Source organism: Musca domestica, unplaced genomic scaffold (genome assembly GCF_030504385.1).
Source record: "Musca domestica strain aabys unplaced genomic scaffold, Musca_domestica.polishedcontigs.V.1.1 33, whole genome shotgun sequence".
Taxonomy (NCBI): domain Eukaryota; kingdom Metazoa; phylum Arthropoda; class Insecta; order Diptera; family Muscidae; genus Musca; species Musca domestica.
In genome coordinates this window covers 10,511,282-10,536,453 of record NW_026712312.1, presented here as the reverse complement: position 1 = coordinate 10,536,453, position 25,172 = coordinate 10,511,282, and the positions used below count along the sequence as shown (strand labels likewise).

Sequence of the window (25,172 nt, the reverse complement as noted above, 5' to 3'; positions counted from 1 at the left end):
AACATAGGATTTTTGCAGAAAAATTAGTATTGAAAGTCGATATTTTAATTTTGTGAAGCACAACAAACATGTTGTGGGGTCGGCTAATGATCTTTTTAAAGATTTTTAAAGATTTGTCTTAAAAATTTACCTTGCAAAAGCTGCTAGCAATACTTCAAAAGGAAGGCTTGGATATGAAGCCATCATAAGTAAAAACTTATTAAAGGTTAATCTTTAAATATTCCTTGTTTTTATATGTAGATGTTGGGCTAACTTTTATTGAGACAGCAGAACAAATTAAGATCCGCTTTTCAGCGACAAAAGAAAATTGTTTTCAAGCAATAGGGAGAATATAAAATACTGATTTTTCCGAAATTGAACAATATTTTATTATAAAACTTTTTTATTTTAATTGAAGAAAACTGGCTTATAGATCATATTGTGAACCTAGCCTTCTTAATCATAAAACTACTTTTAATAAAAAAAAATAAATATAAAAATGTTAACATTTAATTTAGCAAAATATTGTAAGTTTTTATACCCTCCACCATACTATGGAGGGTATATTAACTTTGTCATTCCGTTTGTAACTCCTCGAAATACTCATGTCAGACCCAACAAAGTATATATAGTCTTGATCAGCGTAAAATTCTAAGTCGATTTAGCGATGTCCGTCTGTCTGTTGCAAATGGTGGAGGGTATTAAAAGTTCGGCCCGGCCGAACTTACTGTTCTTAGTTAAATATACAACTGAAACAAATCTTTCCTTGAAGTAACTTTACTGAACAAATCAGTCTTATATGAAGTGTAGTAAATAATCTGAGATGTAAAAGATTATATCTGGTACTAATCATGGCACAATTACCGAAGGTAGAACAAATCTACGCCCTGAGTACATTTTTTTCTTTGGTGCCCTTATTCTGTCGAAACATATGCCCATTTTGTGTATATGTGTGTGTATTGCTTTGGGTAAAAAATACAATAATTTGAAGTTATTTCAAATTTGGTTCCAAATAAATGCATTTTTTCGGCGATATTGGACAACTCATTGTACCATTTTGGAATAAATCTGTCCTACTATTTTAGATTCTATCTCGTGGAATAACCCCAAAATTTCATTCTTGTTTCGCGGATTGTCCCCAATATAAAATTAAAAAAAAACTGTTGCATATTTAAAAATCTATTTGACACTATAAGACTCCAGCCCAGAGTTACATTTTTCTAGTTTCTTTGAAGTTTAGCAACCTTTCTTATTGAGCCATGGTACTAATGTATTTTTTTGACAATCATGGGCTACTGACTCACTAGTTCCAATGTCTCCATATGCCCTCGCAAGAACTGCTGACAATGTCACTAGTGACTTCAAAATGTCGACACTTTATCAGAAGTATTGGTGACAAAGTCAGTAGTTATTGACTCTAGGAGTTTCCTACAGGGTAATCACATAATCTGCCCCCAGATGCTAAAGTTTGCAACACCCGTACATACCTTCCGGTACAACACATCCACGAATTGTCAAGATTTTGAATCACCTTGTCTTTCATAAAATAACAAATTTATTATCAATTTTTTAAACCGATCTTCATCATCGTTGAGGGTATACCGCTGTTGCTTAAGAAGGCTGATAAGTACAAAGTTGTTGTGATACAAATATTACGATGTACAAATGTTGGATGGAATCGTAGACTCTGTCTTCCGCTGGGCCAAATCGGATATTTCCTTCTGTTCAAATATAAAAAAGCTATTTTGAATCAACTTAGTAAATTATGCCGTTATTGGTTAAATTGTATTTTCACTACCAGTGACCCAGTTTTGCTGTCCGTTACCGTAACCATGCGTCTGTTTTGTTTTTTGCCAAATCCTACCGGTTTGACCGCTGTTCATATTTTCATATTCCAAATGCGGAAGTGATTTAGATAAACGAAACTATACAACTGTGAATATGAGCAGTCAGTACTAGAATACATATACATACATACCGACCCGATGTGCGTTGCTGACCCGGTTAAGGTTTGCGATCAACAACTACTATTTAATTGAATAATGTCAGTGCATGATAAGCAGGAGTGTTCTTTGAAATGTCTTTATCTTCAGTAACACGCTACAAAATTGTCATTATGTAATTCAACGAAATGAATATATCTTCCATAAGAATATGGATCCAATTTGTGACATAGCACCCATATGAAAATATACAGTCGGATTTTCAGTTTTTTTAAGGATGTTGCAATTATTATGCAGATTTAGCATTTCTTTGGCTCTTTGAGGGTATTGGCCCTCTATGGAGTGGGGTTTGTAAGAATGTACCAATAATGTCCATTTCGTATCGGACCTAAATAAATATGGTATAAATATTGCGACGTGCCACGTTTGGGATATATTGCTAAGTTCCGTCGCTCTAAATGAGACCAAAGTAATCATCTTATACAGATAAAAATATTTTTATGGCCAAAATGATAAGAAAATCGAACATTTATATCCAATTTATGGGAAATCATAAATTCCATATTCATCTCAGGATTCTGGTTGAGAGACATATATTTAGATATAGCAAGTTGTAAAGAATCGCTCAGTTATTTCGCAATTTATGACAAATAAAAATGTTGAAAATTGTGACCCTTTGTGGGTGAGGTACCAGAAGGGGTTGGAATCTTCACAACAGATCTTATGTTAGCAAAAATGTTTGTATGTGTGAAATTTGAAGAGAGTTGGATGCTTGTTTCGCTTTCATTTAGCGTTTTGTTTTTCAAAATCTTGAACCGTCTTTATTACAGATCTTGTGTTAATGTACGAAGTCTGGAATGTTTTCGCTTTTTTGGATATTCAAAATTTTGAGCCTTTGTGGGGGAGGTACCAAAAGGAGAGGACCGATATGTCCCATCTTCACAACAGATCTTGTGGTAGCAAAAATGTTTTGTATGTGTAAAATATAAAAAGTACTTGATGGACTGGATATTATCCATTTTTTCGCCTGACCTAGAACTGCCGTAAATATTAGGATTTGAAAAGTTGGAGCAAATCGCATTATCCTTTCTCTTTCTGTGCAGAAAATATATTTTTTGGAAATTTCGACCTTTTGTAGGGGAGGTACCAAAAGGAGTGGACCGATATTGCCCATCTCCGAACTCGATCTAAGTTTGACAAAAATATTACGATGTACCAAGTTTGGACCAAATCGCATACTCCCTTCGAGAGTTATCGTGCGCACCCGCCAGACAGACAGACGGACGGACATCGCTAGATCGACTTCAAATGTCCTGAAACGGATTTGGTCCAAAGAGACCTAAACAGTTATTTCGAGTACGAGGCACGTTTTGGCCATATCAAATGATATATACTCTCTCTAGGTATATGACTGAGGGTATAAAAAGTACACGATCGGGACGATTGTTTTTCTTTTGCTATCAAAATACGTAATAATATATAAAATATTCCATTGTAACCGTGGTACAACAAGTAAGAAGTTTTCAAAATTAAATGCCACAAGTTGTTCACATTTATTTTATATCCTTCATTGATTTTAGAATCAATTACAAAGTTCGATGAATGAATGAATGAAATACCTGAATTTCCCTTGAAAATAGGAAAACCAGTTAATCTCCCCCCGCAATATGCATTTCTTGCAATCATTGATTTTGAAATGTTTTGATTTTAATTTTTTAAAACAGTAAATACAAACACAAAGCTGGCAGCAGTCGAGCACACTCAGAAAAAAGATTATACCATGCAAGTATTATTCGCAAGACAAACAAAACTACTGTCTTTTTCAAAAGTTAATATTCTGATTAATTAAAGCCAGCAAGCCTTAATTTGGGGTTATACATCTATTATGGTCAGATTGCGGCGCAGATATGCCAAATATTTAAAAAGAATTTCTTGAGGGGCTTTTAAAATAACTTGAAGAAAATGTTATCAAAGTTAGATCTGCTTACTCGTATGGATGTTTTAATCATGACTCCTATGATTGGAGGATGCAATTTAGAAACGGACTGTTAACAACGTTTGCCAGAGTTGTGTGTGCCTATCTCATTATTCCATTATTCTCAGTTTTCAATTATTAAAGCTTAATACGCGCAGTCATTTCATTTGAGTTTGGTTGACTTTTAGTTACAAATTCACTGAGATTAACATGATTCCCCAAGGCATACTTTTAGGAGCACATCCATTGGGTCTGATGTTAATAACAGACAAATAAAATTTACCACAAAATTTGTGTCTTGCATTAATATTTTAAAAAGTCTTCTCGAGATGTCGTTGTTGTGCCAATTATTAAACATTACTCAAAAAAGATAAATTACAACTGTTATGGGAGCAACTAAATCATGCCATTTGTAATTGTTAACTGGTAACGATTACAGACTCTGTACTTGTTTTATTTACTTTAACTTAGTTTAAATTTTTGGAGTTTAGAGATGAAAAAAAAATTGTTCTGCTATTAATATAGAGCGAAACCTTCATATTCCGTTCATTTTGGCAATTTTTTGTCATTCCGTTTGTAACACCTCGAAATATACATTGTAGACCCCACAAAGTATATATATTCATGATCGGCATAAAATTTCTATGTCGATTTAACGATGACCGTTCGTCTGATTCTCTAACCGCCAGTCTGTGGAAATCACTATAGGTTGTACCACCCTATTTTCCGTATTTCGATGATTTTAGCGACATTATTAACCAGAATTGTTTCAAATTTTGTATTTGTACTTCGTAATGGGACTACAGCCTGTAACAGAAAATTAAATATGCGGCTCCACGTCGTCGTATAGACGCAATAAAACGGTACCTCCATATATTCGCTATTTGGATGATTTAAAAATTTTACCGATTATCTCCAATTTCAATAGGGTTCGTCCTTGGGCCAAACAAATGTTGTTTGGAAAATTTCATCTCAATCGGATAATAAATGCGACCTGCATTTTGTTCACAAGAATACATGGACAGACGGACGGACTGACATGCATAAATCAACTCAGAAAGTAACTATGGGTCTATCTCGCTTCCTTCTCCATGTTACAAACAAATGCACAAAGACATAATACCCTGTGGTGTAGGGTATAAAAAAAACAAATAAGAAAAGGCTATAGACCTGCGGTGCCGACCATGCGATACCATACAACACTACAATATGTTACAAGCCCCCTTATGTCTTTAGAAGATTTCGCTTTTGAAATTAAGTCACGGAGTACTGCCCAGATTTGCCCAATATTTACGCACTCTGCCGTGCTGTTAGCTATTGTGGTCTATTTTACAGCTAAATATAATCCAATGGTCATCCAAAATGCTAGAATTCTTCCCTGTCCCCAAGTCTCTTGTCAGGCGTGTCGATTGGCTTCAATTGCGTGATCAGCATTTTTTTCTGTTTTCGGTTCAAATGAAAATCGTTATATGGGGGCTATAGGAAGACGTGGTCCTGCAAAGGTAATTTGTGTCATAGGTTGTAGTAACTGTTTGAACTTTATATACGAAATTTGAAACAATTCCGGTGAATAATGTCGCAAAAATCATGAGAATACCGAATTTTTGGGGGGACCGTTATATGGGAGCTAATCTGAAACATAAAACTATTTAGATAATTCTCTTTTGAGGGTAAAGTACTCAAAAGAAAAATCTTGTGTGGATTTAAAGACAATTCCAATTAATCATCATCGAAATACTGTATATCGGGGGGTACCGTTATATGGAGGATATGCGATATCAGTAACTCCTTGTAAGGATTTTCAGACAATTTCGTTGAAAATGTGGCTAAAATCAATAAAATACCGAATATTGGGAAGAAACGTTTATACATGGGATATACGATATCGTAAATCTATATAGAATTCTCTCTCTTTAAGTACTCACAAGGAACTTCTTTTGTGGATTTTGAGGCAATTCCGTTGAAAAATGTGGCTGAAATCATCAAAATACCGAATATCGGGGGATACCGTTATACGGGGGATATACGATATCGTGGACTTTTATAGACAATTCTCTTTCAGAGAGTAAAGTACTCACAAAGAACTCCTTGTGTAGAATTTCAAACAATTTCATTGGGGGCTATACGATATCGTGGACCGATATAGCCCATATTCAAACTTGACCTGCCTGCAGACAAAAGGCAGATCTGTGCAAAATTTATTTTTTTTTTTTTTTTGATTACAACAGACGGACAGGGCTAAAGCTTCTTAGAATTTTACGCTGATCAAGAATATAAACACTTTGTTTGGTCTAAAATTATTATTTCGATGAGTTTAGACGAAATCGAATACTTTTTTCGCGAGTTATCGTGCTCACCAGCCAGACGGACCATTATGGCATATACGATATGACTGAATAAACTGGAAAAATGCTCATATTAATGGTACAGAACCTTGTTATTATTACGTAATCATCCGTGCATTATTTCGCTCATTTTTTTACCACTCAGTCGATGTTTTCCACCATAAAGTCTAACACATTAGTTTAGCTGATTTTGAGAAATGGCACTACTTAACCCCGACAATCGACAAGAAAAGGTTCGTCAATTCTTAAAAACTTCTGGAAGTCTCATTTTATCCTCTAAGCATAGTGTCTTTTTCCGAAATGAAAGTAATTTCATTTTTTTCGTTATATTAATAAATGAAGATTTATTAAAAAATCGTAATTCCATGAAAAATCTCGATAATTTGTAGATCTTTAAATTATTGTCATTCTACTCTTCCCATATCAACTGTGGAGTCTCGTCACATTCATGAAATACTCTTTGCTTGATAAAGGTCATATTTTTTTACATATTCTCAAGGTCTAACATTTCAGTGACTTTAGAGTTTGAAGTCCAATGATCTACTAGTGACACCAATATTTCGCTCTACAACAGATCAGTGTACTGCATTCATACTGGTTCTAAATTTGACGTCACAATTTGGAATAAAAAATGGTTGCTATTGGGAATTAAAAAAGCTGTAATTCTTGCTTATATCCGAGTGCCAGAGTGGGGTTTTGAAACAGGTTTTGATTGTTATGGAAAAGTAGACGCTTTGCCCAACTGAAGCCCAATGGAGAATTTGAATTATGTGTATTTCAAGTATAGCTGCACGGACATCCGCCATGATCATTACACATCGATGCGTAGTATGCCAACAACGTATCTGACAAATTGCAACTTTCAGAACAAAGCAATTGTCTCCTCGGTCAATCGATATTTTTTACCAATTGAAATATTTAAAAAACTGGGAAATCCAGTGCAACAGCAATTTGAACAGCAACCGCAATTGAATTGTTTTAGGTACGTCAAACGGACAAATTTCAAATATTCACTTCAAACAAGAAATCGATTGGTTACATTAATTTTAGATGTAGACCATGTACATCAATTGCATCTCGTCCCGGGCATTGTAATTTCTGGTTTCAGATATTATAATAATTAATTCGCAAAAAATAAATACAAATTATTAAAAGCCATAAATTCCACAAAAGCCGAAAGGTGATTAAATATTCTCTAATTAATTAATTAAGAATAATACCCGGTTTATTAAAAATGTATTCGCTTGTTTACGTAGAGCATTTATTGCAATTTGGCTATCGTTTAAAATTGGGGCGTCATTTTCTAAAATGGAACTTCAGGATTTAAAATAAATAAAAAGAAAGGATGAAAGTCGGAAATTTGTGTAAAGTCAATTATACCAACTATGACCGCTATTGAAAGCGAATCCCCGCTTTAGAGAGGTTTAATTTTTTTAGATCGGACGGAACTAATATATCGAGATATATTTCGATCTGGATCGACTTCTGCTAACTTTAACGGAGGTATGTTTATGCTGTTTATAACTTCAAATAACACATATCATTGTTGCAGAGTACCCTTTATGAATTCGAGAAGTTTAAGGATACCAAATGAGGATACGAAGTAAAGGCGAAAGAAAAATATCATCCAGTAGTGGGATTCTCTGACTCATTTTTTTGAGATAAAAGAAAAATTAGAGTTGACAACATTGGGATTTATCGGTAGATCTTAGCGACTAACTTACGGACAAATTTCGCTAATGACCGAAATTATAAGCATTTTAATGTTACCCAATTTCGTCGGTAACTCAAAATGGAAATAGACCAACTGTATTCTAGTCAGAACTTGACCGACATAATCCTTAATTCCACCCAATTTTATAAACATGGTATAGTTGGTGCATTAATTACCTCAAGTTGGGGCCCAAATATGGGAGCGGTATTCAAATCTTAACCGATTTTGACAACCTTTGCAGAAGTATTATATGGCAGCTTCTGATGTCTTATTCCAAACATCATTGTTAAATAGCAGATCGGGTGAAACATCCGAATGGCTATAGCCATATCTGGGCCGGTGGAAAACGAAGTAGAAAACTTTCTCGCTCTGAGTGAAAATTACTCAAACCATTAACTTTTCAGATGTGAGGTTGGTTAGTTCAACATAATAGATAGAAAGCCGGAGGACATGTTTTATCTTGGTTCTGAAATAATGAAAATATATATAAAATATAATGGCTTTGTTCCTTTACTTCCCCAAAAAGTTGCAAAAGTTTATGTTAAATATTCGATTTTATTGGCCATAAAAGGCGACTTATTCATCTCAAGCAATTTTGCCCAGATCGGCTTGGAAGGCTACATTCTCAATGAAAATCAAGTTTTGGATTAAAAACGCGAACAATGAATGGTTTGCCTGGATTTTCTTGCAGAACCAATTCAATTCAATTGTTTTCGCTTCTTCAGAATTCGATCGATTAAGTGAATTACAAAAGTCTCATTATTCCGTCATTATCATTATTCAAGGTTAAAGAAATGATTGGAAACCACAGTAGGTGTAGGTATTGTGAAAAATAATCTATTCCAAAGAAAAGCTTTTTGTGCGAAAATAATGTTAATTTTTACATAATGCCGGAAGTCTCGATTGTTTCTGTAATTGCGACGCAAATCAATGAAAATATTACTGAAAAATGTGTCCTACCGCAGTGCAGTCTGAGCGTCTTAAAAAACAAGTTTATTTTAAATTATAAATTAATTCCAGTGCTTGCCCCTAAATTATTAAAACGTTAATTAACATTTCAAAATACTTAAATTTTTGCACAAAATAAGTATTTTGTTGTTTTTATACCCTCCGCCATACTATGGAAAGTATATTAACTTTGTCATTCCGTTTGTAACTCCTCGAAATACTCATATCAGACCCAACAAAGTATATATATATATATATATATATATATATATATATATATATATTCTTGATCAGCGTAAAATTCTAAGTCGATTTAGCGATGTCCGTCTGTCTGTCTGTTATAATTACGCTATCTTTCGAACGAATTGAGATAGAAGGCTAGAATTTTGCACACATGTTTATTTTTCCAGTAGGCAGGTTAAGTTTGTAAATGGGCCATGTAGGTTTACGTTTTCATACAGCCCCCATATAACGGTACCTCCCGACATTCGGTATTTTAATGGTTTTAGCGACATTATTTACCGGAATTGTTTTAAATTTGGGATTTGAAGTTCGTAATGAATACTGCAGCCTATGACAGAAAATGGTCTGTGCAGGTCCACGTCTTCGTATAGCCCCCCTATAACGGCATCTCCCTATATTCGATATTTTGATGATTAACCGTAATTGTTTCAATTTTGGCATTTGAAGTTCGTAGTGGATACTACAGCCTATGACAGAAAATTGTCTGTGCAGGTCTACACCTTCGTATAGTCCCCATATAAAGGTACTCCCAATATTCGGTATTTAGATGATTTTAGCGTCATTATTCACCAGAATTGTTTCAAATTACGTATTTAGAGTTCGTAGAGGTCTAGGTCTTCGTATAGCCTCCAAATAAATAAACGGTGAATAATGTAGCTAAAATCATCAAAATATCGTATACAGGGAGGTACCGTTATATCGGAGCTGTGCGAAGACCTGGACCTGCATAAACAATTTTCTGTCACAGGCTGTATCATCCATTACGAACTTCAAATACGACATCTCAAACAATTTCGGTGGGTATTGTACCTAAAATCGTCAAAATACCGAATATAGGGAGGTACTGATATATGGGGCCTATGCGGAGACCTGGACCTGCATAGACAATTTTCTGTCGTAAGCTGCAGTATCCATTACGAACTTCAAATCCCAAATTTGAAACAATTCCGGTAAATAATGTCGCTAAAACCATTAAAATACCGAACATCGGGAGGTACCGTTATATGTGGGCTATAAGAAAACGTGGACCTACATGGCCTACTGGCAAAATAAACATGTGTGCAAAATTTTAGCCTTCTATCTCAATTCGTTCGAAAGATAGCGTGATTACAACAGACAAACGGACATCGCTAAATCGACTTAGAATATATGTACTTTGTTGGGTCTGACATGAGTATTTCGAGGAGTTAAAGGAATGACAAAGTTAATATACCCTCCATAATATGGTGGAGGCTATAAAAACAAAATCCGTTAAAAATTCTGTTAAAAATCTTTATAATATTTACCGTTATTTTGGTGTCTATACGTAGACGTGAACGCGTATAGGTAATTTTCTGTCACAGACTGTAGACGAAGTTCCAATCCGAAATTTAAAACAGTTCCGGAGAATAATGTATCTAAATCATCAAAATACAAAATATAGAGAGGTACCGTTGCATGGGGGCTATACGAAAAAGTAGACCTGCATCTGCAATATTCTGTCATAGTACCCATTAGGAACTTCAAATACGAAATTTGAAACAATGCCGGTGAATAACTTATCTAAAATCATCAAAATACCGAATATTGCGATACAGACAGACGAGCTGACATGGCTTAATCGACATGTAATCTTATGCTAATCATGCTTGAATGCGAGAAGTTGACTTGTACATGATAATTCCTAATGACAGAACACCATAGCTTTTTCAGAACAAACAATCTTTTTTTTGTAACAGCTCCTTAACCCGTTCCGGAACCAATTTGTTGTTCTCAAGAAGTTGCCAAAACTTATCGCTTCAAATTAATTCAATATTTTACACAACGACAAATAACTTACAGGACTCCACTGCAGAGGTGTGACATCTGTAATTTAATTAAGTTACTTCCGATCCCAGTTTATGACCTATTATATAGCTATAAACAACGCCATATTTTAATCGACACTGCCTGATTCTATTATTTTAAATAAATAATTAAAAAAAAAAACAAGTAAAAAAGCAGCGAAGTTCGTTTGGGTCGAGCTTTTCATATCCTCCACCATTCGGAAGGAACATGAAAAATGTAAAGTGTGGAATTTCAGACAATTTCATTGAAAATGTGGTTAAAATCATCAAACTACCGTATATTGGGGATACCATTATATGGAGGCTATATGATATCGCGCCCCTATGTGGAGAACACTCTTTTAGGGGGTAAAGTACTCACAGAGAACTCCGTGTGCAGAATTTCAGACAATGCTATTGAAAATTTGACTAAATCATCGAAATACCGAATATCGAGAGGTACCGTTATATGAGGGATATACGATATCATGGACCTATATAGACAATTCTCTTCCAGCAAGTAAAGTACCCACAAAGAACTCCTTGTGTAGGATTTCAGACAATTCCTTTGAAAAATATACCTGAAATCATCAAAATACCGAATATCAGGGGGTACCGTTGTATAGAGGCCATTCGATTTCGTGGACCGATATAGCCCATCTTTGAACTTGACCTGCCTGCACACAAAAGACTGATCTGTGCACAGCTTCAAAGTTTCCTATCTTAATAATGGCAAAGTGAATATACCCGCACAGATGACCACACTAACCACAAGACACGTCATAAGTGTGCCAAGGTGGATTCGTTTCGATGTGGTGTTTATCGAACCATCATGCCTAAAATAAAACTTCATGTCAATAAGAACCAAAAAATATTGTTCGCAAAACAAAAACCCTTCGACTTCTCAAAGAAAACAATTTATTCGGTTTCTCGCAATGACAACTTCATTATTATTAGCAGAATCTGATTCTAAATGTTACGGCAAACTACGGGTCAAAGTGTTGTATCGCTGTTGTGATGCCGAATGGCCGAGTAGCCAAGGTACTCGAATGCTAATAACCTTTAAAGAAGAACGCATTCAACGCTTCCACAAAGCATAGATGTGGAAGTTCACCAATGAAAATTATGAAGAAAACAAATGATAATGAAGCGAATTCAAGTTCAACTTCATGGTCGAAAGAGCTCAGCGAAACGAGGAAGGGTTGGTCGGCGTTGACGATACGCTGCGGATTTTCACTTTACGTTTCAGACATAATCTGTCTGCGAGTAATGCCAGACTTTGGTAGAAAAGACTGCTGTGCGGTGAGGCGTTCTATTATCTGAATCAAATCAAATCACTGCCCTGTCGCCCAGATGGTCGAGAATAGCGAGATAGATGTCGCTGTTTCTCTCATACAACCTCAGTTAATGAATGAATATTTTAAAATTACATTTACGAGAGTATTTTCAGCTTTCAATCTCATCCGGCCTAATTTTTTGGCCACTAAAATTGTCAATTTTACGACATGGCAAGGGTACAATACATATTTTTTTTTTTTGCAAAATTATTTTTTTGAAGATTCAACGGCTTTCTTTTTATTACGCAGAACAATACAAACGATTTGAACAAGAAGAAAAATAGACCAACATTTTAATAAAGCTGTTAGTAAATGCCTTCAAAGTATTTAAACAAAGAGCGAAGAACTTTGAAGAAGGATAGAACATTCATTATACCCTCGGTCATATGGCTAGAGATTTGAAACGTGCCTCATCGAAGTAACGGATTTTGACCCTTTAGACCAAATTCGTTTCAGGACATTTGGAGTCGATCTAGCGAAGTCTGTCGGTTGGTCTGTCTGGCTGGCTGGTATGCATGATACATCTTGGTACATCGTAATATTAATATCAAACTTGAACAGAGTTCGGAGATGCACAATATTGAGGTTGATATTTTCAAAAAATATTTTATTATTTTAAAGAAAGAAAAAGATCCTCCGATTTTGCTCCAACTTTGCAAATCTCAATATTTGCATCGGTGCTAAATTTTGAATAACTATAACTTTTATAAAATATGAATTCTGAGTCCGATCGTCTTCAAACTACACACATCACAATATTTTTATTAAAGCACAGTCTGGTGTGAAGATGGTATACCTGGTACCTTCCCCACAAAGGGTCAAACTTTTGAATAACCAAGACGATTATAAAATCCAAAATAAGCCTCTGGTTCGCTTAATATTTCTCAAATCCCATTATGTCTACTAACACAACATTTGCTGTTAAGATGGAATATAGGTCCACCCCTTCTGGTACCGCCCCCACAAAGGCTCAGAATTTGGAATAGCCATGAAGCTCGTAAAACGCGAAATAAGCATCTGATTATCTTTAAATTACACTCATCTCAATATTTCTAATAACACAATATCTATTGTGAAGATGGGATATATCGGTTCACTCATTCTGGTACCTTCCCCTCCCCACGGGGTCAGAATTTTTAATATCCACGAAGCTCATAAAACAAAATGCTCAAAGAAAGCCAAATAAGCATCCAACTCTCTTTCACACATACAAACATTTTTGCTAGTACAAGATGCTATATATCTACGTCACCCACAAAGGGTCACATTTTTCAAAGCTTGAGAAACAAGTTAGCCATTCGTTACATTTCTATTTCTCTCAACCAGGAACCTGAGATGAAAATGGAATACCTCGGTCACCTATATCTGGCAAGTCACGCGCTTTTTAACATTTTCTAAAAATTGTCATATATCTCACATAAAGAGAAGGAAGTAACCAATACTGTCCAATTCTGGCTTATCGAAGCATTTATATCGTATTTATTTAGGCCCGATGCGAAATGAACATATTGGTCCATTCCTTTATAACACAAGTCAAAATATATGTAAATAATCGAACAATGGCTGAGGGTATACATCTGTCGGCAAGCCCGACTGATACTTTTTAACGTGTTTTTGTATGCATATTGCAAAATACTTTTGCAAATTAGAAAAAAATGTCCATTTCCCAATTAGATTTGGGAAGCTACGATATTAACAGATGTTCAGATTCCGATAGAGCATAAAAAATACACACAAAATCGAGAAACAGGTCCACATTTCCTTTTGGTATTCTGCATTGTCTGTGAACACATGCCCTCCCGTCCGTTTTTGGCCTTGGGCAAATTTAAAAGCACCGACTTCATTATCTATTGCTGTAAAACTTTTGGGAATAAATATTCAAGATTCGGATAATCTTTAAATACGTAGCGTACGCAAATATTCAACTTCCCCACTGTGGTAAAATGTTGTGTACATTCGTATCTACCAAACAATAAAATAGTAAAAATTAATATTTTTTATAATTCACCCAATTGTTACATTTTCCAAATTCAAATATACAAATTTTTTTTATCACTTACTTCCCTTTCAACACCGAAAAAAAAGCTATAGACTATGATATACAAATTGAACTTGGATCCATGGTAGAATAATCTCCAAGGTAGAGCAATTACTTGAATAACATTTTTTGTTTTGGTAGTATTTTAATGTCAAAACATATATACAGTTGTTGTATGTGTCGTATGTGTGTTTTAATTAATAAACAAAATAATTTTGAACATGTTCAAGTTTTGTTGAAATTTAAATTCATATTTATAATAAAAATAATTGGATTAGAAACTCGTTATTGTGGCGTTCCATAAATGTTCGCAATTTTTTCTTAAATTAAAATATTACGAGAAAGTTTCCAGTAACAAAAACGCTCGATGTATTTGTTATCAGTTTATTTGAAAGTACGCTACTCTGTCTTCGGAGCTGTGTTTTTAAATATTTTACCATGCTTGGATCAATTACAGGGCGGATAAGTAAAGACCCCCGTTTGTGTTTTCGTTGCATTCTTTCAATGTTCGCATAATGCAGATGTTTTTTGTTCAAATGTCAGCTTCTGTTGCAGCGCCTTAAATTGTTCGTGAACTCTTCCGAATGTCTTTCGTGGTGCCTTGCTCGTCAACGAAATACAAAACAACCATCTTAAAATGTAACACGCACCTTTAATATAGGTACCTGCTAACATGTTATGTTCAAGGTCTACTTCGTTTCCGAGATTGTTGACTTGTCGTCGCGTCAAAACACAACAGTGTTCGGAATCAATTCCTGTTTCGGAGCATTATCTCCGCCCGGCAAAGCAGGAATATAGCCCCCAGCCACAAACGACACAAAACGACAAAAGAACTTCGAATCGAAGAATCCATTGCTGTTGCGGATTGTCGTATTTATGATCACGTTAATGTCACGTCTAAACTAGAAAGGACTGGTTTAGTAAATACGCCCTATATACGCTAGATATAGCCGTTGAAAATGAAGACGGTTTGTTATCTAACTCCTCTATGAACAGTCTGCAGCCGCACCGAGTTCCGGAGCGGGTGTGTGTGCGGAACTCTTTTGAATGTGCATATGTTTGTATTTGTATTTGTATTTGTTTAACGTTATTCTCTTAATTCCAGTTTGGGTACATTGGACAACATTTCTGGATAGGGATGTGTGTATGTGTGCATCTGAGTTTGAAGTCTATCATTTCTTTTTTTATTCGTCTCTTAATTTCTTGTGAAAGTTGTTGGCAAAGCAACACATAGAACATCAGAATAACGTCGTAAAAAGAAACAACAAACAACGGCAACAGGTTTTTGACATTGGCTTGTTACGCACTGAAAGAGAAGCTGTAAAAGAATAGGTCAAGGTTGGCAGAGAGAAACCGGAAAGGCTTATCGCCGTATTTCTCACAACATCTCAATCAGCGAAAAGCTCACGGTGGAATAGTGCAGCTCATTGTATATAACAATAACAAGGCAATAAGTCTATCAGGATTCCGTATTGAATTTGTACCAAAGTCAACAGGAACTCGTTGCTTCAAAAGGGTTTTCATTTGGAAACTGTATTCAAAGGTTATTCCAAAGCCAAACAAATTGTGGATTTGATTTTTATACCCTCCATCATACTATTAATTCCCTTCATTCGAGGTGTTACATCCCATTTTTGGGCAGCATACAATTACATATCGATTTAGTGATGTCCGTCCGTCCGTCTGCCTGGATATGACTTTAGCTACCAAACAATATTAAACTAATTATAATACTAACTAATACTAACATGTATTGTAGGTCTTTAGAATTTAAAGTGGTATTAAAAATGGGTCATATTGGTCCACGTTTTGCCATAAATTGGCAGAATGTGTAGGAAGGAAACATCTTTGCAGAAAAGAGGTTTGGTGTATTTCTCAAATAACTGTACCTGCAGATATTTCTGTATACTTTCCACCTGAATTATTTTGTTTGGAAAAAATTGCTGACCTGAGCCGTATTTTTCAACGGAATACAACTATATCACCCGATATTCAGTATTGTTATATTTTAGCCGCAATCTGAAACGATTTTCAATTTGCAAGTTTTAAATGTGGGGGGGGGGGGGGGGGGGGGGGGTAATAAGAGTTATGAACCGGCCGAACTTAGCTGACATTTTACAACCTCCACCATACATAGTATGCAGGGTATATTAAGCTTTTCTTTCCTTTTCTAACACTTCTATATATTCATTTTGGACGCCCCAAAGTGTATATATTCTTGGTCAGCATACAATCTATGTCTATTTAGCCATGTCTGTCGGTCCGTCTATCCGTCGTACCAGAAGAAATGGTCAAATCTATATCATCTTTATAACAGATGTTGATGGAAATATTGAGATGTACCGAGTCAGAATGGAATCGGATGTTAGTTTCGCGTTTTATGAGCTTCATGGCTATTTAACATTTTGAACCTTCGTTGGGGAGGTACCAGAAGTAGTTGTCCGATATATTCCACATTCACACTAAACCTTGGGTGAATAAAATTATTGCGATATGTGTAATTTGAAGACAATCGGACTCTTACATCACATTTTATAAGAGTTATAACTATGCAAAATGTTGACCCTTTGTGGAGGAGGTACTTGACGGAGTGGACCGATATTGTCTATTTTCACATTTGCAAAATTGGAGCAAAATCGGATTGTCAAAATATATATTGCCCTTCTCCGAACTCGATCGACGTTTGATAATAATATTACGATGTGGACGATTGGACCAAATCGGATACTCCCTTCGAGAGTTATTATGTGCACCAGCAAGACAAACGGACGGACATCACTAGATCGACTCCAAATGCCCTGATCGACTCCAAAAGATCCAAAGAGACCCAAAACCGCTATTTCGATTAGGCACGTTTTGATCGTATCAAATGATATATACCATCTCTAGCCATATCTCATAAGTTAGTTCGACGATTTCTCTGATGTCTAGAATATCTGGCAGGATTCGAGTTATAAGACTCTGTGAGTTAAGGGCGATATGTGAAATTATTATATAGAAAACTTCCGCAGGATTGGCACTGGATAATATTGGTTAAAGCATTGCTAAGAATGGTTTGTGTTCGAAAGATTATATTTTGTGTCTGTTTCTGTGCGTCGAAAGATATGTGAAAGAAAAACAATAATTCTATTTTTTTTTTGACTTTTTTTAAATTTCATTGTCTTGCGCAAAATACACTGTTGGATGTAAACAACCCTTGTTAGCAATTAATTTGAACAGAACCTGTGATTAATTCCAGTCTATATCAGCAATATGGGATATGAGCCGCTGTCGAAATAACTCAAAACAAACAAAAACAAACTAATTAAATTGAGTTCCAAGTACAACGTCAATATCTGGCATTAAATAATACAGGGGTGATAGCTGTACCTTCGAACTTAAAGAAAAACATTGTGCCAATATCGAATACAAAAACACTCACACATACACAGATCTACCTAAGCGTCATTATTAACAAAGTAATTGCCAATACTACAATTACTCACAAACGGTTACGTATGTACGCATTCACGTACCAACACCGAGAAGGCATTTCTACAAGGAAAATTCCCAAAAAAAAAAATTAAATGATTGAATGAAAAATATACCTGGCAATAATTATATTCAATTTATATTCGTGTGTTCCCGTTAGAAGGGCTTACAAAACTTTTCAAATTTTTAAAGCACAAAATGGCAAAATATTGTCCGCTACCTCCCAAGTATCCCATATCGTTATCTAAACGCTTAATACACTAACATTGATGCCTATTCCATTCATATGCTCCCTGCTTAATTTAGTTTCATTTACACTAAAAGATTGACTATTCTAAAAATCGTGTATTGCATCTTTGCTAAACTACACCAGTGCTTTAGCACTATTCGTACTCTTTCACAGGGTCTGTAATGTAAACTTATTCCAATAAACTCCTAGCCAATTGACCATTAACTGCGTTTTCACTTCGCTAAGTGGACAGGATTTTAGAAAAAAAAAATAATCTTTTCAGTTAAAGCTCATTTCGATGGTGGCGGGTATGTAAAACAACAAAAACGTCGCATTTGAGGAACAGAAACCACATATGTATACATTGAAAAGCCGATCCATCCACAGCGGGCCACTGCTCAATCTTCCCTTACGAAATTTGAAAAAAGTCCATGAATAATGTTGCTAACTCATCAAAATACTGAATATCGGGATGTATCGTTATATGGGGGCTATTCGAAGACTTAGACCTGCATACAAAAATTTTTGTCACAGGCTGTAGTACCCATAACAAACTTCAAATACCAAATTTGAAACAATTCTGGTGAATAATGTCGCTAAAATCGTCAAAATATTGAATTTCGGGAGTAACCGTTATGTAGGGGCTATACGAAGGCGTGGACCTGCACAGATAATTGTCTGTCTTAGGATGTAGTACCATTAGGATCTTCCAGTACGAAATTTGAAACGATTCCGGTGAATAATGTTGCTGAAATCATCAAAATACTGAATATCGGGAGGTGCCGTTATATGGGGGCTACACGAGTACATGGAACTGCATACAAAAATTTTGTTATAGACTGTAGTACTCATTACGAACTTCAAATGCGAAATTTGAAACGACATGGCCCATTTACGAACTGAACCTGCCTACTTGTAAACTATGCATGTATGCAAAATTAGCCTTCTATCTCAAGATAGCGTGATTACAATAGACAGACGGACAGACAGACGGGCAGACAGATAGACGAACATCGCTAGATCGTCTTAGAATTTTACGCTGATCCAGAATATATATACTTTGTAGGGTCTATTATGAATATTTCGAGGAGTAACAAACGGGATGACAAAGTTAATATACCCTCCATAGAATGGTGGAGGGTATTAAAATACAAACTATTTTAGATTGTAAAAATCGAATAATCTATTTCCTTAAATTCATAAAAGGAAAAAGCTCAAATTTTAACAAGAGTAAAAACATTTTTTAATGTTCTCGGCACCCTTACATGCGACTTCAAGCGCGACCAAATAACATTTCAACAAAATCAGAACAAATAAACAGACCCATAGTCGGACAGTGTCTTTAATACACCACGGATCTTAAGCAAAAAATCTCCTATATGTATTTAATTAAGACGTCCAGATTCCCCTTCTGGGGCGAATATGGGAATATTAAACAAAATATAGTTTTAAATAACTTAACTCTCAATTTTTGGAGAGTGTTTTAATTTTTATTTTAAGAATATTGTGAGATGTATTCAAAATTATCATATCTAATAAACATTTTTAATCGTTACGTAAGAAATGCCAAAATTTTGAGCTGAAATGAATTCGCAAGTTTCTGTCTTTTCTATTAAAAGGTTCATAGACGCAAGGAAAATCGGATTATCTTCCGCCTCGCAACGCCAAACGCAACACAGACATCGGCCTAGATAAACAAGCGAGACAAACACATGACGAAGACTTTGGAATATAAATAAATAATTCGATATTAACTCAAATCTTTGTTACAGTTATATCAGCTTTGTCATCAATGGAATCGTTATCAAGAAATGGCCAACTTCCGCATGGTGAACGACCTTTTGCAACGAAATCGAAAGATGAAATACCGACAGCGAAATGAAACATCGTTGACCTAGACCTAGACCTACACACATAACCGCGCTGTCTGACCATTCGCATTTTTCGCAGACGCCTCACGCTACAAATCATACGTCGTCGATGTCGTCAAGACAAGAAACCGTTGAAAACGTAAATAACCAATGTTCGATGCAAATTCGCCAGCCGAACAAAAAGAAACGAAATTCGTGCAGAAAAGAAAACAACGCTAATTAGATTTCGAAACTCGCTGCGGATGGACCGTCAAAATTGGGGAGGGGGGGCCAAAAACAACAATTGAACACAGAGTCTAGATTGATATTTATTGATTACCGTTAGTGTTGGTTTTATTTTGGAATTTCATCCCGAAATGTCGTCTATATTAGCAAACAAATAACAGCTAGAAATGGGGCAAATAAAAATACATCACAGACCACATTTATGAGAATTTTTTTTCATTTTGGACGATCTCATAGATGCAGTGCAGCAAATCAAGTGCTGGTGTATGTAGGTAGATCTGGGTCAAAGACCCTACTACCATCGAAATATCCAATTCAAATTGTACCAAAACGACTGAAACCCTTTTCTAAAACCAAAACAATGTTAGACATGTTGTTCAAAACGAAAGACTTAAGACACAAACATGATAAAAGTTCTATTCGAAAACAATTTTGTACGCATTCGTGTATATATGTATGTATGTATGGGAATGTATGCGCATACGTTTGTCCCTTAACACTGGAAAGCCATTGCCATTCTTTGTGATAACAATTTCTATGCTTTATTGCCCCAGAATCAATGTCAGAGTTATCATAAACCTTCGCGAATAACGACTACAAAAAGTGCTACCGAAATATTCTTCAAAGTCAGCAAAGAGATTATTAACAAATGGACATTCCGGCGGTTGGCCAATGGCTTCAATTTGTTGTGTTGCCGACAGACCCAAACACACACACACACACATATATATACATTGCATGGGTCTTTGCGTTCATGTGAGGTCTTAACCACAAATACCCAGAAGCACTTGGATTATTTTCATTCGCACAAACAAACAGACACACACACGTATACGAGTATGTCATGCCTCTGTTGGGGTAGAACTTGTCTTGGAAGTGCTAACAGGTTAAGTGCTGCTGTCTTTCGGCTAAGCGCTATAATGTATCGCTTAACTTAACAATTTGTTGAATATTCTTAGGCCACAGTCGCTGGCCATGTGTACTTCTTAATTGGTCTATTTCGGACACTTTGAATAATTCACTACATCAACTGCCGATAATTACAGCACGTTGGCAATTTAATGACAAGGTTCCTATTTCGACGAATAATTCTGTTGCTTCGTCAGTGTGACATTGATTGTAACATTACGAAATTTCGTAAAGGAAAGGCACTGTGATGCCGGCGTTCCAAGATCAATATCTGCGCATGATTGTGACAGCCAAATAATTGGAAGAGGTTAATTAGACTAAGGCTAGCAAGAATGGCGCTTAATGTCGATATTAGCGAACCCAAAATAAAGTTGGTTTCATGATCAATGTCGTTCAGACGAAGGATGTAAACAAACACTTAGACGAGGGTAATTAGTGGCCGACTGAAACTCTGTCCTTCGACGAGATGACTGATCAATATTCGAGGATACGCATGAAAACGTAGAGCGGTGTGTCAGAGGTTGGTGTGTGTCGTATTACATTTTCCAAATGCATACGTTTTGAACCAGTTTGCAGTAACAAAACCATAAACAGATATATTTGCCACACATGTATTTGGGGCAGATGGTCATTTACACGTACAGACATATTTTGCAACTATTTCGTTATGAAGCATACATATTGAGGTTGAAAGTAAATTATTTGAATATATTCTGTTGCCGGGATCTACGAAGTCTAGCCTTTTAACTTGTTCTTGCTTATTTTCGAAAAAAAAAAACAAATTGTATGCCGTTTTCATACCCTACAACACTAAGTTTGAATGGCTCAAAAATTATGTAAGACCTCGAATACTGGTTCCCGACATAGGAAACTATATACGCTGAGCTGAGCCCATCTAGCTATGTATGTCCATCCGTACGTCTCTTCATACTAATGTTTGTGTTTAGGAGGGTTGAAATGGACCAAAATCAGCAAAAAATATTGATTTTCCTGATGCTCTTTAGGCCACAACTATATACCAATTTATTTCTACCAATTCCGATGATCATCGGACAATATTCAGCAGGTAAAATAAACCTAAACTTTTATGTAAACAAGTAAAATAGTATCAGCAGGTTTTGCCGACAGATGTATACCCCAGCCTTGGGTTATGATTATTCACACTGTTGACCTTTAATGGGGAAGGTTCCGATGCAGTTGGCCAATATTGTCCGATTCGTATAAGACTGATATAAATATTACAACGTGCTAGATTTGGACTATATCGACTACTTCCTTTACTTTATATGATCTACGATAAAAATATCGGTATGTGAAATAATAATTTTCAATAAATGCCATATTCATCTCAGATTTCTCGTTGAGAGAAATATTTAGATATCGGAAGTTGAAAAGAATTGCTGACTTATTTCGCAAATTATGACAGATAAAAGGATTGAAAATAGTGCCTCTTTATAAGTTAGGTACCAGAAGGGGTTCGCAGATATATATAATCTTCACAACAGACCTGCGATAGTAAAAATATTTGCATGTCTGAAATTTGAGAAGAGCTGGATGCCTATTTCGAGCGTTCTCTTTTTGAAAATCTTGAAACTCTATGGGCGAGGTTCCAGAAGTAATGGTACGATATCTACCATATTTACAACAGACTTTGCGTTCATGGAAATATTGATATGTACCAAGTCTGAATGGATATTAATTTATCGTTTTATGAGCTTGATGGATACTCAAAATTTAGACCCTTTGGGTTAATGAAAGTATTGTTATGCGCGCAACTTGAAGTCAATCTGAGTTTTTTCATATTTGAAAAGAGCTATAACTATTCAAATTTGACTGATGAATATATCAGGATTTGGAAAGTTGGAGCTAAATGGATTATACATTCTCTTTCTGTGCAGTACGGACATATGACTGAGGGTATAAAAATACGAACATTTCCACTAAGCCGCAAATATTTTTAATCCCGGCGAAATCACAAATTAGACCATTAGAGTGTTGTAGCATAGTGTTGTACGGATATCAGATTGCTTACTTGTTCAAGTTAATGAATTGAGACGCAGAGTGGATTGTTAGACTAGGAAGGCAAATAAAACTGAACTCCCATACACGAGACTTTCATAAGAACTCTATGAATTGGGGTTTTGTTTTTCGAATAGTCAAAATGTTTGTGTCAATTTTGGTGCAAGAAAATACAAAGCATATCCGTTTAATTTGTAACAACTCTTTGCAAATTGCTTCCGGAAATCGTCTGTTAAGACAAAAGTTTTTGCCGAAGAGAGCGATGCAAGAGAGGAATTTTGAGAGTTATTTTATCGAGACTGATATTTTTAGAATAAATTATCGTTTTGGCCCATTATCATTTCTTTCCCTTGCTAATATGGACAAAATGTTTATAGTTTTCTTAGAACGTTGAATAAAACTATCTGGTCCGTTGAGAAAGAAATTTCTGTATAATATTTGCAGGCACCATGTACTCCCTTGAGGAATTCAGAAGTATAGGTCAAAAAGTATGATATACACTTGGGAACCTTTGTAACTAGATGACAATGTCAAGATATACTTTCATTATAGAATTATTTTTGGAGTCGCTTTGGTATGCCCACGCATCCTACTATCCCTATATTTTGTAATGGAAACAAAAATAGCAAAGTCAATTTTCTATGGTCACAGATTTCGGAGAATATCACTTGAGGTATAGTAATGGCACCCACATATATGTTCCAGACGATTCGAACGATTCCAATATACATTTCGCCCATAAGCAACAACCATGCTACATTTGTTGAATTAATTGAATTTTGGATTGAAAGTCTGTAAAGATTCGGTCAAATCGATTCCCAAACAGATTCCTGATTAACCGAGATCGAGATTTAGTGGCTAAAATCCTTATTCCGCATTCTAATGCATCCGGAATTCCTTTTCTAGTACCGGTACAAACCTGAATTCAATCCAACCCCTATTATGATCCCTGTTGCAAATACATATTGGGACATTTTAATCACTTCACACGATTGAATCGTATTCCATATCAACACGTGTTAGATTTACATTTTTTAGTGTTTTCGAAGACATTTTCATATTAAACGAATTTTCAATATCCCAAATCATTTTCGAATACACTTTTTGTTTGGTTCCCAAACGAAGAACTGCCGATGACCTGCAAAAACTGACGCAAGTCAAGCTGACGTGGAGAATAATCGCAAAGATGCTTTTTATGTGGGGAATCAACTGGGAGCACTGGGAGTACGGAAATCACTAATTTGAGTGAAAGTATTGAATGATTGTTTGCTTAAAAAAACTTCCAGACCAAGAGGCAGCTTGTTGCCATTTTTAAATTGTATTCAGAATTCGAATTAATCCCTTTAAAGTATCCCCCCATTTTTGCCGGCAACTGTCCGTGATTCTGCCGACACAGAATCGAAAGGCTGACTTCTAAGTAGAGTATTTTGTATTTCTCGACCCATTGCGACAATGAAATCATTCATCCGGCAAATAAAAAGCTAGAAATATTGATGACCTTCATCGTATTCAAACGGATTTTTTTCTTCCACTTCATCTCTATTTTACACAGATTCTTGCAGCTTGTCGTAGACTTGCCTCCGTATTCATTGAATATCTTCCGATTTCATTGTACTTCCCCTCTTTCATTGGTCCACATTCGCAAACGAACACAATGTCAGCTATGTCCGCATTTGTGTTTGTTATTTACTGTTGGTATTTCTCTTTTTCATCGATGACAGCCATCAATAGGTCCAAAGGTTGACCGCGGAGATGTGATCAACTGATGTCGCGCCGGCCCACAGACTAACAGGTAACTGCACACACACACACACACGTTCACAAGGATTTCTTCTTGACGCACATTCTAGCCAAAGGAGAAGCAAGGTAAAGCTTTTCATTAATAATTCAAAAGAACTTTTAACTGCACTCGTATTTGTATTCGTCTGCCTCAGACTCTGTCAGTGGCTGTGTGCGCGTGAGCATATGTTTGTGTGTGCGGTTTTGGTTTTTTTCTAAAGCTTATATTTGGTTTCGGCTCAATTCGAAACGTCACCTCGGTTTTCGAAGTCATTGCTTTATTGAACGAATGAAGGAAAGAATGAATGACAACCACTGTCGACGTAAACGTTGTCACTCTTC

The 25,172-nt window shown here is 35.7% G+C and overlaps 1 protein-coding gene across 4 annotated transcripts in view; it reads right to left on the bottom strand.

Moving 5' to 3' along the window:
- Window positions 1-25,172, bottom strand: part of LOC101895939 (elongation of very long chain fatty acids protein AAEL008004) — a 49,630-nt gene that overhangs the window by 10,649 nt on the left and 13,809 nt on the right. Inside the window, exon 1 of one of the 4 annotated variants that reach the window (XM_059125287.1) lies at window positions 14,350-15,252. The exons of 1 other annotated variant lie outside the window; for it this stretch is intronic. The gene's annotated coding sequence lies outside the window, so the exon portion shown is untranslated. Of the gene's footprint in view, window positions 1-14,349; window positions 15,253-25,172 lie in introns of those variants that run through there. 2 more of the 4 variants (XM_059125288.1, XM_059125289.1) reach the window with 2 other exon arrangements.